An 8471-nucleotide genomic window follows, 5' to 3' on the forward strand; every position below is an offset into this window, starting at 1 on the left:
TCTCAAATGGGAAATACAACTAATATAGAGCATAAATTGTTCCAGTTAATTGTTAGATTAAATGCCATCACTAATACACAGGCTATAATATTCTGATTAAGTGTTAAATTATGCATGATATCTAATTTATAGAGTACAACGTCGCAGCTAATTGTTAAATTAGATGTCATCCCTAATACAGAGGGTGAATATCCTAGTTAGTTGTAAAAGGAGGAATGTTGACTAATATAGGACATGAATTGTTCCTGTTAATTGTTAGATAGGACACCATCCCTAATACACAGGGTAGAATATTCCTGTTAACTGTTAAATTAGGCATCATAACAAATATAAAGTGTAAAATGTTCAGCTAATTGTCAAATTTGATATCATCCCTAATTCACAAGTTGTGATATTCTGGTTAATTGTTAAATTACACAGGATAACTAGTGCAGAGTGCTTAAAATTCTAATATATTGTCAAATTTAATGTCATCCCTAAGACACAGGTGATGATATTCTTGTTCATTGTTAAATTAGACATTACAACTAATAGAGTGTGTAAAATGTTCCAGTTAATTGTTAAATTTGATGTCATGTCAAATACACAGTGTAAAATATTCTGATTAATTGTTAACTTCGACAAGCTAACTAATACAGAGTGTAAAACTTCCCAGTTAATTTTTAAATTAGATATCATCTCTAATACACAGGGGATAATCTGGTTAATTGTTACATTAGTTTAGTTTAGTTTCGAGATGCCGACCATCAACCACCCATTTATACTAATCCTACACTAATCCCATATTCCTACCACATCTCCACCTGTCCCTATATTTCCTTACCACCTACCTATACTAGGGGCAATTTATAATGGAAAATTTAACTACCAACCTTCAAGTCTTTTGGCTTGTGGGAGGAAACCGGAGCACCCAGAGAAAACCCACACAGACACAGGGGGAACTTGCAAACTCCACACAGTGGCACAGTAGTTAGCACTGCAGCCTCACAGCTCCAGCGACCCGGGTTCAATTTTGGGTACTGCCTGTGTGGAGTTTGTAAGTTCTCCCTGTGTCTGCGTGGGTTTCCTCCGGGTGCTCCGGTTTCCTCCCACAGCCAAAAGTCTTGCAGGTTGATAGGTAAAGTGGCCATTATAAATTGCCTCTAGTATAGGTAGGTGGTAGGGGAATATAGGGACAGGTGAGGATGTGGTAGGAATATGGGATTAGTGTATGATTAGTATAAATGGGTGGTTAATGGTCTGCACAGACTCGGTGGGCCGAATGGTCTGTTTCAATGCTGTATCTCTAAATCAAATCAAAATAACCGATAGGGAGAGCAAATGTTCCAATTAATAGCTAAATTAAATGTCATCCATAATACACAGGGGATAATATTCTGGTTAATTATTAAAATGGACATAATAATTAATATAGAGCGTAAAACTTTCCAGGCATTTATTATATTAGATGTCATCCATAACACACAGGGGATAATATTAAGGTTCATTGTTAAAATGGACATGATAACTAATATAGAGCGTAAAACGTTCCAGGCATTTGTTATATTAGATGCCATCCATAACACACAGGGGATAATATTAAGGTTAATTGTTTGAATGGACATACAAAATAATATAGAGACGAAAACGTTCCGGGCATTGTTAAATCAGATGTAATTCATATTAAGTAGTGGATAATATTTTGGTTAATTGTTAAATTAGACATCATATCTAATACAGAGTGCAAAATGTTCCCATTAGGTGTTGAATTAGATGTCATCCCGAATACAAAGGGTATAAAATTCTGGTTAATTGCTAAATGGGGCATGATGATTAATACGGAGTATAGAACGTCCAGGCATTTGTTACATTAGTTGTCATCGCGAATACACAGGGTGTAATATTCTGGTTAATTGTTAAATTGGGCATGATGATAAATGTCGAGTGTAAAATGTTTCAGTGAATTGTTAAATTATCTGTCATCCTGAATACACAGGGTATAATACTCTGGTTAATTGTTAAATGGGTCATGGTAATTAATAAGAGTGTATAAAATTCCAATATATTGTCAAGTCAGATGCCATCCCTAATACAAAAGGAATGATATTCTGGTTAATTGTTAAATGGGTCATGGTAATTCATAAGAGTGTATAAAATTTCAATATATTGTCAAATTAGATGCCATCCCAAATACAAAAGGAATGATCTTCTGGTTAATGGTTAAATTAGACAGTATAACTAATAAAGAGCGTAAATCGTTCCACTTGTTAAATCAGATGTCATCAGGAAAACACAGGGTATAATATTCTTGCTAATTGTTAAATTAGACAAACTAACTAATATAGTTTGTAAAATGTTCCAGTTAATTGTTAAATTAGATGTCATCCCTAACACACAAGTTATAATATTCTAGTTAATTGTTAAATTATACATGATAACTAGTATAGCGTGCTTCAAATTCTAATAAATTATCAAGTTAAATGTCATCTCTAATGCACAGGTTATAATATTCTGGTTAATTGCTTTTTTAGACATGGTATCTAATACGGAGTGTAAAACGCTCCAGTTGGTTGTTAAATTAGATGTCACCAATAATACACAAGGCATAATATTCCGGTTAGTTGTTAAATTAGGCATGATATCTAATACATAACATGAATTGTTCCAGTTAATTGTGAAATAAGATCTCATCCCGAATGCACAGGGTATAAAATTCTTGGTAATTGTAAAATTAGACTTGATAACTAAAGTAGAGTGTAAAACGTTTCAGTTAATTGCTAACTTAGATGTTATCCCGAATACACAGGGTTTATTGTTCTGGTTAATTGTTAAATTACGCTTGATAACTAATATAGAGCGCTGTAGCACCTGTTTCCTGACAGCCGTCTGAGAAATACTTACATGACTGTTGCGGAGTGGGGCTGCTGTCAATCTGGCAGCAAAGCAGAAAGTACTGCATAAATCCAGCAGGTCAGGCAGCATCTGTGGAGACAGAAGCAGAGTTAACTTGTCCAAGTTCACAGACCTGAAAGTTAACTCTGCTTCTCTCTCTGCAGATGCTGCCTGACCTGCTCAGTTACCCTAACACATTCCGCGTTGCTGTCATATACTTACCCTGCTGCGTCCCAATGTCCTGTGAAGTCGTGATTCTCTTCACCCACTTAAGTGTAACATTCCCTCTTGTAGGCATGCTGCACTTGGGTGAATAATCTTAATTTTGCACATTCGTTTTCTCTGTGGGAGTGATATGTGCCAGCATGTAGCGGCAACGTCACATCCCTTTGCACCTTTGGCACTTCAGGAGTGCCAACGTATGCAATAACATCATTACCATGCCATGACTACTCATGAGCGTCTCCAGGGACTCAGTGACATGGACATTGCATCAGTGTGGCTTGCAGAGCTCATGGTGGTTCCTATGGAGCAGACAGCCTTTGTCTGATATTACACCTCTGTACGTCCCTCGCTCACTGCGAGCCCTGTGTGCAGAGCCTGGGTGTCATCTGCCCTCCAATGTATCTTTCATGTTGTCGGTCCTCAGCGTCCTCATATTCCGAGGAGGAATCTGTTGACGTCTCTCCTCATCATACCAGGCCTGGCCCCGATTGGGTGCATACTTGTGCAGACCAGCAAAGAAAAGAGTTGGCCTTTTCGGCCTGTAGTACAGGGCATTACCCTATCCATACAGCCATTGAAGGCGTTTTTTCAGCATGCCGATCAGCTGCTCAATTGTGGCTCTTGTAGCTCAGTGGCTGGCGTTGTACTTCTCCTCTGCAGCAGTGGTGGAGTCTCTCACTGGTGTTGGGAGCCATGTCTGCAATGGATAGCCCTTATCTCCAAGAAGCCACCCCTCCCTCTGGCCAGTTTAGTGAACAGTGGTGGTGGCCGGGACGAGTGCAAGACCCAGGTGTCATGACAGTTTCCTGAGAGGTGGTCACACATTCACTGCAAGCAACTGTGGTGTTCACATACCAGCTTCACCTGGATTAAGTGGGCTCCTTTAATATTGCGTCTGCAGGTGGTAGCGTGGCAGTAGACCTGATGACCACTTGTGTGCAGTCTATGAACATTACAACGTTTGGTTCTCCGGCAATGATGCCAGAACCAATAGCCCTCTGGGTCTGACTGTGAGTCTCCGGCCTGAAGTGAACATCCTCGCTGGCCATCCGGTGCGGGCATTGGTGACCTCCCTGATGCAGCGGTGCACTTCTAACTGCATGACCCAACAAAGGTCTCTGGTGGGCCCCGAAAAGGCTTCAAAGGGATTAGGCTCGCGAACCGCTGTAACGATGAGAAACAAAGGCATGGGATGTCCACAGGAGCCCATGGGATGCAGGTCATCCTTGAGCAGGGCACAGAGACATGCCACCACCATCTCTATATGCACAATCTCCTCTGACACTGGTGATCTGACATCTGTTGGTATATCATGTGGGAGCTGGTAGATGCACGGCAAACGTAATGGCCAGGTCCCCTTGATGTCTGCTGCTCACGACCAGGGGCCTCTACACGGATCGCACCTGCCTGTTGGTATTGCTTCCAGCACATACGGATCCTCACGTGCAGTGGATCACACAATGGCGGACGAGCCAAATCTGTTGCCATGTGATAAATAAAGTTGCACCCTTCATAGATTCGAAGGCTGCTAATAGGGCAAGGATTGGCGTTGGTAGGCACATCAGATGCTTTCCTGGATCAACTATGTGGGGTGCCATGGCATTTCCCAACTTGGCCAACGCTTAGAGTGGCACAGCATGACAACATCAAGATCCTACCAGCTGAATCGATTGCCCCCACCATCCACATAACCTTAATTCTCCTGCCCTTTCTGGCACCCTCCACTCACACAGGGTGCCTAGTGTGCCATTGGCCCCTCACAAACACAGAGAGCACACTGTTAACGGAGGGCTGGCACATGTTAATGCGCTTCATGCCAGCACAACTTTCCCCCCAGTAATCCCAGGCCGCATCCCATTCAGAATGCAAAGGAAGATCCCTGTGCATCGTCCTATCCTCCTGCCTTTAAGAATGCAGTGTTAGACCCCTGCATAGAACATATAAACATCGAAAATAGGAGCGGAGAAGGCCATTCGGCCGTTCGAGCATGCTTCACCATTCATTATGATCATGGCTTATCATACAACTCAGTAACCTGTTCCCGCTTTCCCCCCATATAATGGTCAACCAACCCAGTTTACAGATCGCCAGGCTGAGCTGGGACAGTGTGAATATGGGTCAACCAGCCCAGGATACTGATCACCATGCCGAGCTGGTACAATGTAAATGTAGGTCAACCAGCCCAAGATACTGATCACCATGCCGATCTGCCAGTGTGTGAACATGGGTCAACCAGCCCAAGAGACTGATCACTATGCTGAACTGTCAATGTGCGAATATGGGTCAACCAACCCAAGATACTGATCATCATGCGAAGCTGGTACAGTGTGAATATGGGTCAAGCAGCCCAGGATTCTGATCACCATGCCAAGCTGGTACAGTGTGAATATGGCTCAACCAGCCCCAGATACAAATCACCATGCCGAGCTGGTACAGTGTGAATATGGGTCAACCAGTATAGGATACTGATCACCATGCTGAGCTGGTACAGTGTGAATATGGGTCAAGAAGCCCAGGATACTGATCACCATGCCGAGCTGGTACAGTGTGAATATGGGTCAACCAGCCCAGGATACTGATCACCATGCCGAGCTGGTACAGTGTGAATATGGGTCAACCAGTCCAGGATACTGATCACCTTACCCGGCTGGTACAGTGTGAATATGGGACAGCCAGCCCCAGATACTGATCGCCATGCCGTGCTGGTACAATCTGAATGTGGTTCAATCAGCCCAGGATTCTGATCACCATGCCGAGCTTGTTCAGTATGAATAAGCGTCAACAAGCCCAACATATTGCACTGATACCTTTCATTATTTACAAAGTTCCCTCAACTCCTTTCCCGCTTTGCCTTTTTTATCCGGAATGTCAGAAATCCTTGAATTTTGAGTTTCCAGTCTTTGTCATTCTGCAAAATTGTCTCTGTAGTTGTTATAAAATTATATTCATTTATTTCTATTTGTGCCATCAAACCATCTATCTTGTTATAAATGTGTGCCCATTCAGATAAAGAGCCTTAAGCTTAGACTTTTTACCATTATTACTCATTTGGCTTCTAATTTCTGCTGCAATCTTCGGCTTATATTTTCTGCCCCTTCCTGTCACACTTTGATTACTTTTCGCCTCTTCACTAAACTTCCCTTCAATTAGTTTAAAGTCTATCTACAACCCTAGTTATATGTTGCAGCATGACACTGGTCCCAGCTTGGTTCAAATGAAGCCCGTTACAAAGGAACAGCTCTCTTCTTCCCCAGTACTGGTGTCAGTGCCCCATGAATCGGAACCCATTTCTCCCACACCAATCTTTGAGCCACGCATTTACCTCTCTAATCTTATTTACCCTACGCCAATTTGCACGTGGCTCAGGTCGTAATGTGGAGATTATTACCTTTGTGGTTCTGCTTTTTAATTTAGCCCCGAACTGCTCATGGTCCCTCAGCAGAACCTCTTTCTGATTCCTATCTATGTCATTGGTACCTAAGTGGGCGAAAACAATTGGATCATTCCCCTCCCACCTCATGTTTCTCTCTAGCCCAGAAGAGATCTCCTTAACTTGGCATCAGGTAGGCAACACAGCCTTCGGGACTTCCTGTCTTTGCTGCAGAGAACAGTATCTATTCCCTTAACTATGCTATCCTCTTTTACGACGACATTTCTCCCCGCACTTGAATGACACACTCAACCACGGTGCAGTGGTCAGTTCGCTCATCCTCCAAGCAGTCTGTCCCCTCGTCCACACTGGGAGCAAGAACCTCATACCTATTGGACAAGGGGATTGGCTGAGGCTCCTCCAAAGCTAAATTCCAGATCCCCATACCTGCCTCACTCGCAGTCACACCTGCTTTCCCTAACCATGTTCAAACTTTGATGTAATTAATATAAGGGGTGCGACCATTTCCTGAAATACAGTGTCCAGATAACTCTCCCCGCTCCCTGATCTGTTGCACCGTCCGCAACTCGGACTCCAGCTCATCAACACTGAGCCAAAGGTCCTCGAGCAGCCAACACTTGCTGCAGATGTGGTCACTGTGGGTCGCACCGGCGTCCCTCAGCTCCCACATACTACAGCTGCAACACATCGCCTGCCCAGCCGTCTCTATTCGACTTAATTAATTAATTTGGATGCTAAATACTTTAAAAGTGAATTTCTTAACTGCACTCATCATCTGTAATAACGTCTCGTGATTTAAACCACTTGGCTAATCAAAAAAGGCCCGGATGAGATACCTACCAATCACCTATCTGTTTTCCTGAGCTGTCACACCTCAGCTCTTCCAGGTCGAGAGAGGTAGAAGGGGCTCTCTGTTAACGATTTTTATCTCATGCCGCCGCTGCCCTTCTCACGCAGGTCTACTCTCCATATGCAGTGATAGTATGGGAAAGGATGACTTGATGTTCGCTGGTGTGGTCATAGTCCAGGGGAAAGTGGGAAGGTATGTCAGAGGGTTAGAGCTTAGGCTCCCAGGGTTCTTTTCAGAAAACAATTGTGAGCAAGTTTAATGATAATTTCAGGGTTGAGAGAATGAAGTGTTGCAGAGCAAAGGGACATAGATCAGAGAGCGTAAAGCGGGCGGGATTCATTTAATCACACCTGCTTCCATCTGAACACAAACCTTAATTATTTAACTCTCTTCATGCCCCCTTTTCCCGGTTCTGTATTTGCTAAATGTAGTTCGTCTCTAATATTATATGTTTCTGAAGAAATCGTATTAACATGCAAAGTTCGTTCTGTGTCTCTCTCCACAGATGACACCTGACCTGTTTTTCCAGCAGTGTTTCCAGCAGAATCTGTTTTCAAATCTAGTAATGGTCGCCCTCTGCTGGTGGATACGGGTGCTTCAGTAAGCCAACCAATCACAAAAATCACAATCTGCTGGAGAGTAATTCACGGTGTCGTCGTTCTTCCGACTGATTAACAATTGCACTCCACTGATGACTAACTGAGATATTCAGAACAGAAGTGCAAAAACACATTAATTTCTGATCAGCTTCCCCCGCTCTCCCGCCACACTCCGGATAGTGCAGCACAGTAAAACAACGTTGGATTGTATCTAGGAATCGGTGTATATTTAGTACTTGAACCATAATATTGGAAGTAATATTGACAAAGGCGCCCATTGAATACATGTTTTATTATTTTTGCATTGTTTTCACTGGACATCAACACTTACTTTATAAACAGGAGTAATTTGTCCACATCGAGTATATAGCGGTGGAGGAAGCTGTTACAATAAATGCAGGTAAAAGAAACAGACCATATATTTGCCGCCTGACGTATTTTAAACATTCTTTAATAGGATATGAAAATGTGAAGCGGCTACAGAACGATCTTCGTACAAAATCAATATTAATAAGCAATGGTTTTAATCTCTGTG

Source organism: Heterodontus francisci, unplaced genomic scaffold (assembly GCF_036365525.1).
Source record: "Heterodontus francisci isolate sHetFra1 unplaced genomic scaffold, sHetFra1.hap1 HAP1_SCAFFOLD_216, whole genome shotgun sequence".
Classification (NCBI taxonomy): Eukaryota; Metazoa; Chordata; class Chondrichthyes; order Heterodontiformes; family Heterodontidae; genus Heterodontus; species Heterodontus francisci.